Source organism: Mesocricetus auratus, unplaced genomic scaffold (genome assembly GCF_017639785.1).
Source record: "Mesocricetus auratus isolate SY011 unplaced genomic scaffold, BCM_Maur_2.0 Super-Scaffold_100003, whole genome shotgun sequence".
NCBI lineage: Eukaryota > Metazoa > Chordata > Mammalia > Rodentia > Cricetidae > Mesocricetus > Mesocricetus auratus.
In genome coordinates, this window is record NW_024429188.1 from 26,864,931 (window position 1) to 26,880,289 (window position 15,359).

Sequence of the window (15,359 nt, forward strand, 5' to 3'; positions counted from 1 at the left end):
TAAAGGCGTGTGCCACCACTTCCCGGCTAAACCCAATTTTAAATGATTTAGCTTATGTGTCTGTGAACACAAGATCCTTCCCTAACATGGATATGTACAACCTTTGAAAATTTTCAGTACTGCCTCACTTTGGTCAGTGTTCCTTTAAAAGCTATCCTCAAAAAATCGAAGCAGAAAATCTGAAAGTCTTTCATATCCATCTAACTTTAAATCTGTGAACTCCAAATCCTAATTATAGTCCAACAATTCTCACCTGAATAACCTGGGACAAGAATACAAAGCAACTTTTCTCGTTAAATCTTACTTCTGAAAAATAAATAAATTAAAGAATTTAGATCTGGCTTTTTTGTTTTTTGGATACTTCTTGTTAGGAATATATAGCACAACAGTGCCCTCCAGATAATGGGACTAGATGCACAAAGTCCTGAGTTCCATCCATCCCTAGTATTACATAAAACTGAACAAGGTTTCAACCTATGAAATTTATATTAGAAAATGTCTAGACATTTTAATTTAGATATTTGAAGATGTTTTTGCTTAAGTAAAACAAAACAAAACAAATAGTATTTGTAATTTGTTCTGAGCTAGATGCAGTTGCGAGGAACTGCCGCTAGGCGGCGATGCTGGACCGCTTCTGTGAGACTGAGCACTTCTGGAAACTAGGAGTTTTGGCAAGTTCTTTGACCTGGCTTGGAGGCCGACCCTCCTGCGAGGCTTTTGCCTGCCAAATTCCTCCAGCCTCAATCACGGATAGTAAGTGTTCACAGCTGACGTGGGAAACCAGCAACATTATCCCTGGGTGTTCTTTTAAATCCGAATTATGGAAATGTTTGTGTCACTTGCATACGTTTTCTGTTCAATAAAACAGTGAATGTACGCAGTTTTTATTCTTCCAGACAGAAAATTCGTAATGAATGTTTGTTGTAGAAAAGATAAAAACTAAAAACAATTAACTTGCCTGGTGTGGTGATACATGTCTTTAATGTCAGCTATCAGGAGGCAGAGGTAGTTAGAATCTCTCCAAATTCAAGGCAGGTCTTGTCTACAATAGTGAGTTCCAGGTCAGCCAGAGCTACTTAATGAGATCCTGTCTCAAAAATAACAACAAGCAAACAACTCAACCAAACAACAACAACAAAACAAACCCCAAAATTCGAGATGGATAACAAGGGCGACTTCTAGTTTTACTGTATTTTCTGCCTTGTCCTCTGCTGTAATCTGTGTTTGTGGCCACTGGCTTCCTCCTGCCATTTGAACATTTAATCAAAAGTAGTCAAATCCTTGTCTTGATAGAGGGATGCCTTGTGAAGATGACGCTACTTAGCAATGTTGGTATTTACAGACATGAAATGGTAGCAACTGAAACATTGCATCTGCGATGGTGGACACACACCCTTTCTGTAAGTCAACCTAGCAAGATTCCCTTTGCCTGTCATTGATGTCCCTCATCAGTCAACATACATTGGTACCTCCTGTCTTCCCAGTAAAAAGTCACTCAACAAACCTTCCTTGGCAGACAGAAGAGGAAGGCATGTCGGTTTGATGCTTGATTTACTCAGATAATCACAACTTGGACCTCAGCATCTTTCTTGGACACGCCCACCCCCCAGGGCTAGGACCTAGGCAACCTGTGATCTGCTCCTGTGGGTTTTGAAAGAAAGCCATCTTTAAACACAGAGTCCAGGTTTCCTTGTTATTCAACCTGCTGAGTTCCTGGTTGGCATCCAGAGCCCTCAGGACTTGGCTTATCCATTTATTTTGTGTGTGTGTGTGTTTGTATGTAGGACTTTTCCTAGCATTTCTTTTTGTAGATTTAGTATTAAGAATGCATTGTGGGTACTTTTTAACTGTTGTCCAACTCAATAACCGATCTGCAATTATTTAACTATGTGACAGGGTTTTCTGATTATCAGAAGAACCAATTGTTCCCTGAAGGAACAGTATGCTTTCTTTCATAAATCCAAGACATCATATCAAGCAGTCATTCAAGGATTGTGATTTCACTTCTGGCTTATTTTTGGCAGTGTATCCACCTGTAAATAACAGTATTAAGAAAAAAGGAGGGCTGGAGAGATTGTTCAGTGGTTAAGATCACTGGCTGCTCTTTTGGAGGTCCTGAGTTCAGTTCCCAGAACCCATATTATGGTTCACAACCATCCATAATGACATCTGATGCCCTCTTCTAGAATTTAGGAGTACATGCAGATAGAACACATATATGCACACACATCATAAATAAGATAATAAAAGGAAAATGCACCTTTTCCATGAGAATTACATGATGAAAATAATGACATTATCTGTATATGTTAAAGTTTTTATTAGTTTAGCTGTCATTTCATTTACATGAAGCAAATAAAGAATAAAATAGTGAGAATAGATAACAGAAAGGAGAATTTGTTCCAATAATTGAGTGTATAAACCTGTGTGTGTGTTTCTGTTTCTGTGTGCATGAATACAATAAAATATAAAATAAAATAAAGAAGAGATATTATTCTGCTTAGTATTTTAAACGTTTTGATAACAGAATTTAACTCAAATTCCAAGAGAAAAAACATGGGAAAAATAAGTGTGATTTCAAAAGCCAGCCCAGACAGCATGGATGAAACAGAAGTAGCTCAGAGAGCTATTCCATTTAAGAACTCTGGAGAGGTAGCTCAGTGTTAAGTGTGTGTACTAGTCAGTTTTCGGCTGCTGTGACAAAACACTGCAATCAAAAGCAACATATGCAAGGAAGTTTGTTTTACAACAAACGCAGGATAACCAAAACAATCCTTTACAATAAAGGATCATCTGGGAGCATCACTATCCCTGACTTCAAACTCTATTATAGAGCTATAGTCCTGAAAACAGCTTGGTATTGGCACAAAAACAGACAGGTGGACCAATGTAATCAAATTGAAAACCCCTATATCAACCCACACACTTATGAACACTTAATTTTGTCAAAAAAAAACTAAAAAGGTAAGATGGAAAAAAAGAAAACACATATAAAAATGGTGCTAGTATAACTGGCTGTCAACACTTAGAAGAATATAAATAGATCCATTCACAAAAATCAAGTCCAAACAGATCAAAAACCTCAACATAAATCCAGTTTTACTGAATCTTATAGAATAAAAAGTGGGAAGTAGCCTTGAACACATTGGCACAGGAGACCACTTCCTAAATAGAACACCAGTGGCACAGACACTGAGAGCAACAATTAATAAATGGAACCTCCTGAAACCGAGAAACTTCTGTAAAGCAAAGAACATGGTCAACAAGACAAAACGACTCCCTAGAGTATGGCAAAAGATATTCACCAACCCCACATCTGACAGAGTGCTGCTCTCCAAAATATACAAAGAACTCAAGAAACCAGACATCAAGCTACCAAACAATCCAATAAAAATGGGATACAGATCTAAACAGATAATTCTCAACAGAAAAATCTCAAATGGTGGAAAGACACATAAGGAAATGCTCAACAACTTTAGTTATCATGGAAATGCAAATCAAAGCCACTCTGAGAGTCCATTTTACATGGATTAGAATGGCTAAAATCAAAAACCCCAATGTCAGCTTATGCTAGAGAGTATGTGGAGAAAGGGGAACACTCCTACATTGCTGGTGGGAGTGCAAACTTGTACAGCCACTGTGGAAATCAGTATGGTGATTTCTCAGAAAATTAGGGATCAACCTACCTCAAGACCCCGCAATACCACTGTTGGTTATATACCCAAAGGATTCACACCACAATATTTGCTCAGCTATGTTCATAGCAACATTGTTCATAATAGCCAGATCTTGAAAACAACCTAGATGCCCCTCAACTTAAGAATGGATAAAGGAAATGTGGTAAGAAACAATGACATCCTAAAATTCCCAGGCAAGTGAACAAATTTTATTGTGACTTTTAATTTTTCTCAGTAAATCAATTGACACTAGTGAGGTGATTCTATGAAAACGTATTTTCCAGTTGTGTGCTACAATAGAAAACTCCAACTAGGAAGCAGTCCAGTGGGCACTGGGAGACGTGAGGAATTCTCTAACTATGAGTGATCAGATGCTTTAGAAAGTTCCTGCATGCCCCATAGTTTTTCACAGCTTTGATCGGTCACATGACATATAGCCTTTGTCATTTGGCAGGCGGGTTGACTGGATCTGCAATTAAAGGAGGGTGCTTTTCTGGGGAGTAATAAAAACATGCAAATATTTGCTGTGAAGGCTTCCAGATTTGGGTGGGAGGGGAACAATAAAGGAACAATTCTTTTCTGAGCAAACAGAACCTTTTTCAGAACCTTCTGGAAGGTTCTGCCAGGTGTTTGCTTTGCTGAGGTCAGAACAAGGAAGAAATCCACACGGCCAAACTTTAGCCCATTCCATCATTTTTTTCTCCTGAAAAATCACTGTTTCTAGGCCAAGATCTCTATGAAGGAAGATACCATCACACAGGGAAATAATTTGAATTTTGTTAGGTGTGTGTACAAGCTCACAAAATATATATTCCTATTACATTCTCTTTGGCATTAGTTTCCATCTGAGTAATTGAATTAACAGAGAATTGGCATCATTAAACTCCTATTTAATTACTGATGGAGAAACCACATAACAAATTGCACAAATGTCAGGCTTTGTACTAATAGTAATAAATATGTCAATGTTGGGGTGGGGTGTTGTCATCCAAGCATGTGAGAGGCAGAGTCAGGAGGATGAGGAATTCAAGATCATGTTCAGCTACATAATGGAGGCCACAGGAAACCAACTACAGAAGGCTCTGGCAATAAATTAAAAAGCAAGAGTAATAGTTCGGTCCTAGAATCCCTTTCAAGGACTTACCCTTAGTGAAGTAACTCATTCACACTGTGGATCTCTTGTAGGGAGATTGATGCCCAAAGCAAAGGCTTTTTTGGTAATGCTGGGATGTAGTAACCTTCAGTTTTGTTTTGCTAACCACTGGGATGGATGCAATCAGGCCTGAGACCAACTCATTCATATTCATTTATCTCCCAGGATCTTTTCTTGGGGGGGGGGGGGTCCTCTGAATTGGGACTTGTAATTCTTTCCCCTGAAATATCTGCTTGAATCTTTCATTTCATTTTACTGCCTAGAGATATAAACATCGAGGCATTTACTCATTTTATGACAATAATAAAATTTTTATAGATGCAGGGTATGGCACGGTGATTCCAGGAATAATGTGTGCTTCGAAAAATTGGAACATAGGACTACTTTTTAAAAGATGTGTTTTTAATGTGTGGGCGTGTGGGCCATGTGCTTGCAGGTGCCTGGGGGTGCCCTAGAGAGGGTGGCGGGTCCATAGGTGCTGGACTTATAGGTGGTTGTGCGCTGCTCAACAGAGTGCTAGGGACTGAGTAAGGGTGCTTTGGCTTTGACCTGTGTCTCCACCCCCTAATATTGTACTACGTTTAAGTTATTTCTTTCACTTTTTGAGATTATACATGATCACATCATTGTCTCTTTTACTCCCTCCAAACCCTCCCATATGCCCCCCTGCTCTCTTTTGAATTCATGCCCTTTAAAAAAATTGTATTGCATGCTTATGTGTATGGACATGTATATTCCTAAATGCAAAATGCAAAATCAACCCACAAAGCTGTTACATTTACATCTTTCATCTTTTGAGGCACTAAGTTAAACTTTATATGTATTTACTGAATGTAAAAAGAAATAAAAAGGAGAACATGACTGCTCCTAGATATGGAGGAGGAGAAGGTTTATTGTAGATATGAGGGAGAGCATAGCCTGAGGTGGGAACATCTGGGAAAATCCAGAGTGACCATGGCCCCAAGCCTGACCATGGAGAAGGTGGGATGGGAGAGCCAAGCAGGTAAATGAAAAGACCCAATAACCAAAATGGATGGATTATATAGAGAAGGGCAGCACAGGGAAGGGCAGCCCAGGCCCTGGGCTGGAGAGTTCAGGGTAGGGGTTGGGGTATGCCAGCCATTCACTGGAACAGACAGGGACTGAGGGATGCCAGGAGAGTGACCTGGAGGCCAATTCTACATTTGATGTATTAAATAGGCACCTCAGTTAGGTATTTGTCCCAGGTTTGAGACCTAATATATATACTAGTTTTTTTTTTGAGACAGGGTTTCTCTGTGTAGCTCTTTGGCTATCCTGGAACTCGATATGTATACCAGGCTGGTTTCGAACTCACAGAGATCTGCCTGCTTCTGCCTCCTGAGTGCTGGAATTAAAGACATGAGCCACCACTGCCTGGCAACACTTAAAATAGTGTTTAAGGTAGTGCTTGCATTACATAATCATGGCTCTATCTTTAAACGAATAATGGGGAAATATAATAAATACTTCAATGTAAAGAACTGAAGGGTAGACTGAGTTTCTGCACAAAGTTAAGCCTCCCATGATGGGTCTCTACAGAGTGATGCTGTAATCAGTCTCGAGGGTGGGGGTGAATGGGTTAACAGCTTCGCACCCTTCCCTCTGGTTTCTAGAGTATCCAAACAATGGGACTTAAGATTTGGGGATTCTCAGAAATATCAAATTGAGAGAAGAGAAATCTTGGAACCTGGGTCAGTTAGAAGGTAAACTTTTCTCCCTGACTGAGATTGATAGCTTCCAAGCCCACACTGCAGGATAATAGACAAAGTGATGGGCCAGCCATGGTGTGAGCATAACTGCAGCAGGACTGCTGAGGTGGCAGACCTTAGGCTGGCCTTCTCCTTCAATCTTAAACTCATATCAGGTACCTGAAGATAATTGTTACCAGGGGTGATGGTGCGGTCGTGCTGTGGGTGTGGAGATGGGGGTGGGTATGGTGTAAGGGGTGGGTGTGGGTAGGTTGCTGGATCTCTTTGTCTATCTTCTCCATGTGATGACACCACATAAATCTCCTTTGTTTTTCAGTATGAATTTCATCTCATTAAGTTGTGAGAAATGATTACAATGCGTCAGGCAAAAGTCTGTTTCCTGTATGTGTATATTTATTCATTCACAGTTCAGTAGTTCAGCACACGAGGCTCCCAAACTCCACTAGCAAATCTGCTGAGAATTTACAGCCAAAGATTTAGTATGAATAAACCAGCGGGAAGGACTGAGAGGTTTGTCACTGGACAGCTTTTCAAACTCTCACATAAAATATTAGAATGGAGGAGAATATTCTTGATGGTCAGGAGTAGGTCATTCCATTTTTATTTGTAAATAGGAGACTAGTTTTGTTTTCTTAAGTTTTTGTTTTGCCACGAATTAAAGGTCAGTGTGGGCAAGGCACCAAGTCAGAGGCCAGCATTTTCAGATTTCACTTGCCAGCCCCTTTTCCATGCCAGACATTGGCAGGGTTGGTTTGATAATAGAGAGATGTTGTTCTGTTCATCCTCTTGAATCCTGAAATTGGAAACCATCCTTAGTCTTAATCCCTTCTCAATTATTACCATGAATGCCTCACAAACACCATAAACCCTGTAAAAATCCCCCAGGTGATCATACCTACATCACCTGATGTCTTGGCCCTGCCAAGCCCTGTTATGTCTCTTTCTCCCTCCCAAGCACACACCCATGAATCTAAGATAAGAAATCCACCCTCTGGGGTCCTCAAATATTGTACTTCAAATTCATTAGAGAAGAACCTAAAGGCCACAGATCAGGGTGGCTTTGATGGATGTCAAATTCTGTGGGACCCAAGTTAGGTAAGGTTCTGCCATTCTCAAAGACACCCACTGTCTCCCCACGTCATCTACATCTTTGTTGTTTCCTTCTATTACACCTACTATAAACAGGAAAAGATACAAATAATCAAATGCCAGTAAATAGTGATGCCAATATTCAGGGTGGAATTTCCCACCTCAGTGAACCCCCTATTCAGAGATGGATTTCCCCCCTCATTTTACCAATCTAGAAGCTCTCTCACAGACATGCCCAGGGGGTTATGTCATAGATGGATTCTAGATTCTGGAAAGTTGACACTCAACAGTAATTACAACAGTTGTATTGGAAGCATTTAGCGCTTGCTAAAACTGTAGAGACTTGCAATTCAGAGCTATTTTGCTTTCTTATTATACATGATATTTCAGACATTCATTGACATCTTTTGTTGTCAGTGCTAAAGAGGGAATTTAGAGGCCCATATAAATAACTTTTTTGGTCCTTTGACCAAATGCCTGACAGGAGCCAATTAAGGAAATGCCTTACTCTGGTAAAGATAGAAGTTATGGCCCATTATGGTGGGGAAGGTTTGGTAGATGAAAAACATCTCCATTTTTTCTGGTCAAAGTCTCAATTGAGAGATTGTCCAGCTCAGATTGATCTGTGGGAGTGTCTTTGGGGGAGTCTCTTGATTGATGATTGACATGGGAGGGCTTAACCCACTGTGGACCACACTACTCTCTAGGCAGGCGTTGTGGGCTGTATTAGAAAGCTGGTTAACCATGGGCTAAAGAAGCCCACACATAGCATCCATGGTTTCTGCCTCAAGTTTCTGTTCTAACATCCCTCAGTGATGGATGGTGACCTGTGTAAGATGAGTTAACTCTTTCCTCTCCTAAGTTGGGTTTTAGTCAGAGAATTTTGTCATAGCAATAGAAAGCAAACTGATTTTGTTGTTGTTGTTGTTGTTCTGGGGAAGGATTGCAACATTTCATTCTTGATGTCTTGGTGAACCAAGAAGCAAAGAGCTTGGGCCAGATGTAGGACCTGCTTATAACTTAGAGTTCATTTCTCTTCCATTTCTAGGTCATAGTCCATTACCAAGGTAAGTCAGGGCAGAAACTCAAGACAGGATCCTGGAAGCAGGAACTGAGGCAGAGGTTATGCAGGGATACATCTTGTTGGCTTGTCCAGGCTGCATTCTCATAGATCCCAGAACCACCATTCCAGGGATGGCACCACCCACAGTAATCTGGGCCCTTTCATATCAACCATCAATCAAGAAATGTCCTGCAAGTTTTCTCACAGGCCCATCTGATGGAGGAAATTTCTCAATTGAGATTCTCCCTTTATAGGTACACATAGATTTGTGTCAAGATGACAAACACCAGCATAGGGACTAAATTAGAAGTCATGAATAAAAGGGAAATAGAGAAAATTGCAAATATGTGTAAATTGAACAGCATGGTCAGACATAATCCACAGTCAAAAAAGAAAAGAATAACACTTGATTCAAATTGCTCTGTCAAGTACTTGAACAAAACAAACTAATATGCCACACATGAACATGTATATTGGAATCCCGTGTCACTGATATGACCAATTAAATATACTTTCAAAAATGAAGACAAGCACACATGGAAAAATTTATACATATCTGTGGTTTATTAGAAAAGAACAGTAATACATCAAGAAGTTACATGCTATCTGAGTAAGCTTTTACAGTCTGGCATTTGAACACATCCATAATAAAGATTTTTTTAGGTGATGAACTCCTTTTGCATTTAGGAAAGTAAGTTGGCTGTACATACCATGGACAGAACATGCATGAATTTCAGGAGACAACTTTGAAGACTCTGTTCTTCCCACCCACATTTATTTGTGTCACAGGAATTGAATTCAGGTTCCTGGAGTTGTGTGGTGCACTTCAGAAATTGAAAAAAAATAACCTTTTGTGTGTATGTGTGTTCAGTGAACATATCATGTGTGTGTGTGTGTGTGTGTGTGTGTGTGTGTGTGTGTGTGCATAGAGGATGGAGTTTATACTGTCTCTTTCTTAATCATTATTCATGTTAGTTTTAATTTAATTTTTTCCTATACAGGGATTCCTTGTGTAACCCTGGCTGTCCTGGAACTTATTCTGTATATTAGGCTGGCCATTAACTCAGAGATACACTTGTCTGTGTATCCCAAGTGCTGGGATTATAGGTATGTGCCACTGCTACAAGGCTTGAGCTAATTTTCTGATAACTAGAAAGATATATGAAGGATAGATAGATTATATATATGTATATATTTACAGATGCATGTGTAGATGATGGGTAAACAATAGATAGGTGTATAGATGATAAATAGATGATGTAATGATAGATGATGGATAGATATGTGATAATTAGTTATGTCCACATATATAGAGAGATATATGATGGCTAGATATATAATAGATTATGGAAAAATAGATGATGAATTGATAGAGCATAAATAGATATCTGATTAGTACATACATATGAATATATTGTCTGTGTTGGATAGTTTTATATCAATTTGACACAGACTAAAATAATCTGAGAGGAGGGAACACCAGTCAAGAAAGGGCCTGTATAAAATTGGGTTGTAGGCAAGCCTGTAGGGAATTTTCTTAATTAGTGAATGATGAAGGAGTGTCCAGACCACTGTGTGGTACTGGTTCTATTAGAAAGCAGACTAACAAACCAGGCGTTGGTGGCACACGCCTTTTATCCTAGCACTCGGGAGGCAGAGGCAGGTGGATCTCTGTGAGTTCGAGGCCAGCCTGTTCTACACAGTGAGTTCCAGGACAGCCTCCAAAACAATACAGAGAAACCCTGTCTCGAAAAACCAAAAAAAAAAAAAAAAAGCAGACTAACAAGTCAGTAAGCAGTACTCCTTCATGGTCTCTGCATCTGCTCCTGCCTCGAGGTTCCTGCCCTGCTTTAGTTCCTGTCCTGACTTCTTTTGATGATGAGCAGCAATATGGGAAGTGTAAGTCAAATAAACCCTTTCCTCCCCACTTTGCTTCTTGGTCATGGTGGTTCATCACAGCAGTAGAACTTTAGTTTAGTTTAATGTCTTTCAATACAGGGTTTCCCTGTGTAGCCCTGGCTGTCCTGAAACTCTTAGTCAGTGTTATACTGCTGTGAAGAGACACCATGTCCATAACAACTCTTTTTTTGATTGGAGGATGGATGTACAGACAGATGATAGATAGTACATTGTATATGATAGAAAGCTATGCTGAGGACTGATAAATATAAATAGATGATAATATATAGATGGTGGAGAGATCTTAAGTAGATAGATGATAGATAATAGATGTAAAAATGATAGATTATAGATATATAGATGATGAATATATTACAGATATATGAGAGTTAAATAGATGATATACAGATAGATGACATATAGTAAACGATAGATTTAAGAATGATGGATGTTAGAAAGGTGATGGACATGATAGCTAGCTAGCTAGATAATAAACAAGCATTATATATAGATGGGTGATAGACATTGAGCATATGGATAAGTGGATGGATTAATGGATTTATGGGTGGGTAGATGTGTAGATTAGATAAATGGTAGATTATGGATACACAGATAAATGAAGAGACATTATAGACACGTAACAGACTAATCAGAAGAAGAAAAGACTCAAGAGACACTATGAAATTTCCATTTTCTAACTTTCTGCTTTATTCTGCAGAACAAATATCAAAGAACCTGATGCAAAATCCCCGGTGTCATGGCATTCACCTCACCACAAAACCAGCTTTCTTGCAAAAAGCTGAGTACAGTCTTGGTCCAGGAGGGTAAATATAAAAATTTAGAAGGCATTTTGAAAGCATGACCTACTGAACCAAATAACAATAGCAGGCAGACATGTAAGGAAAATAAAACAAAGTAACTCAAAGATTACATGTTAATTCTTTCTGTAGTCTTTTCCTAATTATTTTTGTTCCTTTTTAAAATTTAAATTAGAAACAAACTTGCTTCACATGTCAGTACCAGCTTCCTCTCCCTCCCTTCCTCCCCTGCTCCTCCCTACCAGGCTCCCCCAGTTCCCCCACCCAATCCCCATTCCAATCCCCAGGAAGAGTGAGGCTCTTGGTGGAGGATCTCCAGAGCCTGTCATTTCATTCAGGACAAGGTTTTCTTAATTCTTAAATGTATATGTATATGTGGTTTGAGTGTTCACATGTGAATTCATACACATGTGCATAAGTGTGCAGGGAGGTTATCATGCCTACCTTGCACTCAGTGGGTGCTGTGGATTCAAACTCAGGCTTCCATATTTGTGCTGTAAATATGTTACCCACTGAGCAATGTCTATAGCCCTGCTCTCTACCCACTCTTTCTCTAATTAAATTTGTTTTTAGATTTATTTACTTTATGCATATGGTTTTTGCCTGCTTATATGTATGTGTATCATGTACACACCAGGTGGCCACAGAATTCAGAAGAGGGTAATGATGGTCGTGCACCACCATGTGGTGCTGGGAAACAAATTTGGGTCCTCTGCAAGAGCAACAAGTGCTAGTAAACACTGAGTAATATCTACAGCCATTTTTTTTGTGAGAAAGAGTCTCACTATGCAGACCATGCTGGCCTTGAGTTCACAAACATCCATCTGCCTCTGACTTCCAAGAGCTGGGATTAAAGGCATGCATCAACATGCTCATGGTTGCCTACATAAGGCATACAAAGACTACACCAGTCAATATGCCAACACGGGCAGATGAAAATTTCATAAGGCCCAACCCATGGATGGAGAATTCAAGGCAGCCAACAGTGACAGAGGGAGAACCAGTCCACATTAAGATCTGTCTTAATTAGGGTTACTATTTCTGTGATGAAGCATCATGACCAAAGAAACTTGGAGAGGAAAGCGTTTGTTTGGCTTACACTTACACTTACACACTACTGTTCATCATTAAAGGAAGTTAGAATAGTAACTCAAGTAGGGCAGGAACCTAGAGGCAGGATCTGATGCAGAGGTCATGGAGTGGTAATGCTTAGCTTGATTCATGTGGTTTGCTCAGCCTTCTTTCTTATAGAACACAGGATCACCAGTCCAGGGATAGTGACACTTACAATGACCTGGGCACTCTCCCATTGATTACTAATTAAGAAAATGCCTTACAGCAGGACCTTGTGGAGACATTTTCTTTTTTTTAGTTAGTAATTTACTTTATTTGATTTTATTTTTACTACGTAGCCCAGGCTGGCACTTAACTCAAGGTCCTTATCCTGGTTGGGTTTTCCTCCATGTGATGTAAGCTAGGATTATTTGGGAATGGGAACTACAATTCTATGCATTTTCTCGATTAATGATTTATGAAGGAGGGGCCAGCACTCTGTGGAGCTGTACTATTCTTTGGAAGGTGATACAGCAGTGTGGAAGAAAACAAAGATAAGTTTAAATGCCTGTTTATTTCTAATGACAGAGAGAGGGGGGAGGGGAATATCTTGGAGGACTGGGTACAGGAGAACCATAAACAAGGACTAAATGAAAGACTGTGAATTTGGCATGTAAGGGAAATAATCCCTTTTCATGGAGACATTTTCTTAATTGAGGTTCCCTCCTTTCAGAAAGGTCTAGCTTGTGTCAAGTTGAAATAAAACTATCCAGTAAAAGACCTCAATTTCAAGTGATTACCACTAAACACATGCAAATAATATCAATGACAATTGGATTCAGTAGATCTTGCATATTTTTGCACACACACATATATATATATATGTTTAGAAGATGTATGCTCACATTCACATATATAGCCATGTATGTTCATACATATATTCATATATACAATTCACATATATTCTAATAATACATACTAGTATAAATGTTCTGATAGTCACATTTTTATCTATTGTCTATGTATCATTTTCTATCATCTGTTTATCTATCTGTCTATCTAAATCAAAAATAATTATTGAAATAATGAATTTGAGGAGTGGTGGAGGAACACAAGAAGAGTTGGAAGGAAAAAGAGGAGTGGGAATGATGCTAATACAGTGTACTCATGCATCATTCTCAAATGATTTGGCAAAACACAGTACTATTTCCCAACTTTTCTCTAAGTGTCTAGATGGCACTAGGCTTTTGTAAACCTATAAACTGATCCCCAAAGTTTTTCTGCTACTGAGTCATTTCCAAAATGACTGTGTTTATAGCTCATTTTGACACTACTTTCATCAGAACCTATTTCCTTTTCTTTGTATTTCTCACAGAAAGAAGAAAACTATTATATGCATGCACAAATTTATTTAGTAAACTCTTCAACATGTCATCTATGCAAATCCACAGGAACAGGGGCTTCCACTGATTCTTTGACACCGTATTTTATTTATGAACAGGCACATAAATGTGTTTACTGTAGGTATTTGATAAATGGATTCCCATGTGTAAATACAGTAATTAAGGAGGTCAGTAAAAGATTTTAGAAAGACATATTTTTGACAAATTCCAGGAAATGAAGATACCAAAAGAGAAGCGATGTTATCCAGGTCTATTCATAGGAAAATAGAAATTAAATGATTGTGGTACTCTGTACTAGATGGTATTTTCCATAGAGTTGGGTATTTGCTCATTCGTTTTCAACTTTCTTTTAAGAAATGATTTGTGGCTTGGTGGTGGTGACACATGCTTTTAATCCCAATACTAGGGAAGCAGAAGCAGGTCTATTCCTGAGTTAAAGGCCAGCCTAGTTTATAGAGCAAATTCCAGGACAGCCAGGGATACACAGAGAAACCCTGTCTTGAAAAATCCAAGAAAGGAAGGAAGGAAGGAAGAAAGAAAGAAAGAAAGAAGGAAAGAAAGAGAGAGAAGGAAAAGTGATTATTCATCTAAACTCTCCAACATCACCATGTGTCTTAGTCAGGGTTTCCATATCTGTGATTGTTGGGGAAGTCCTGTGTATATGTCAATAAAGCACTGTTGGCCAATAGGGAAGCAAGATAGGTGGAACTAGGAGTCGAGGAGTATGCTGGGAAGGAGAAACACAGGGAGTCAAGATGTAACTGCCATAGGGATAAGAAGCCTGGAAACTTCTCCGGTAAGAGAAATACTTAGATCAACAATTATGGGGTAAATACTTAAGTTAGAGCTACCCAGTAAGAAACAAGCAAGGCCAACAGCTTCATAATTAATACGGCGTCTTGTGTGTTATTTGGGGACTACAACGCGGCAGAGCACAGGTGACTGGCAAGCGGCTGACAAGGAAAAGGCTTCTCTTTACATGTGATAAACACCATGACCAAACGCAACATGGGGAGGAAGGAGGAAAGGGTTTATTTCATCTTACATATTGTAGTCCATCATTTGGGGAAGTAAAGGCAGGAATCTGGAGGCAGGATCTGATTCAGAGGCCATGCCATGGAGGAGTGCTGCTTACTGGCTGACTCCTCATTGCTTGCTCAGCAGTGTTTTCCACAGTGAGCTGACTGACCCCTCCCATATCAACCATTAATCAAAAATATGTTCCAGAGCTTTTCCCACAGACCAACCTGGTGGAAGCATTTTCTCTACTGAGCTTCTCCCTTCCCAAGTGACTATGGCTTGTGTTAAGTTGACATAAAGATAACAGCACACAAACCTTTTGATGTTCAATTTTAGCAGTCAATATAGAAATTTACCCTCTTTTCTAAAAGTAAAAACATTAGTAGTGGGGTCTGTAAAATGCAGGAACAATAAGACTGTGTGTGTGTGTGTGTGTGTGTGTGTGTGTAGTTGA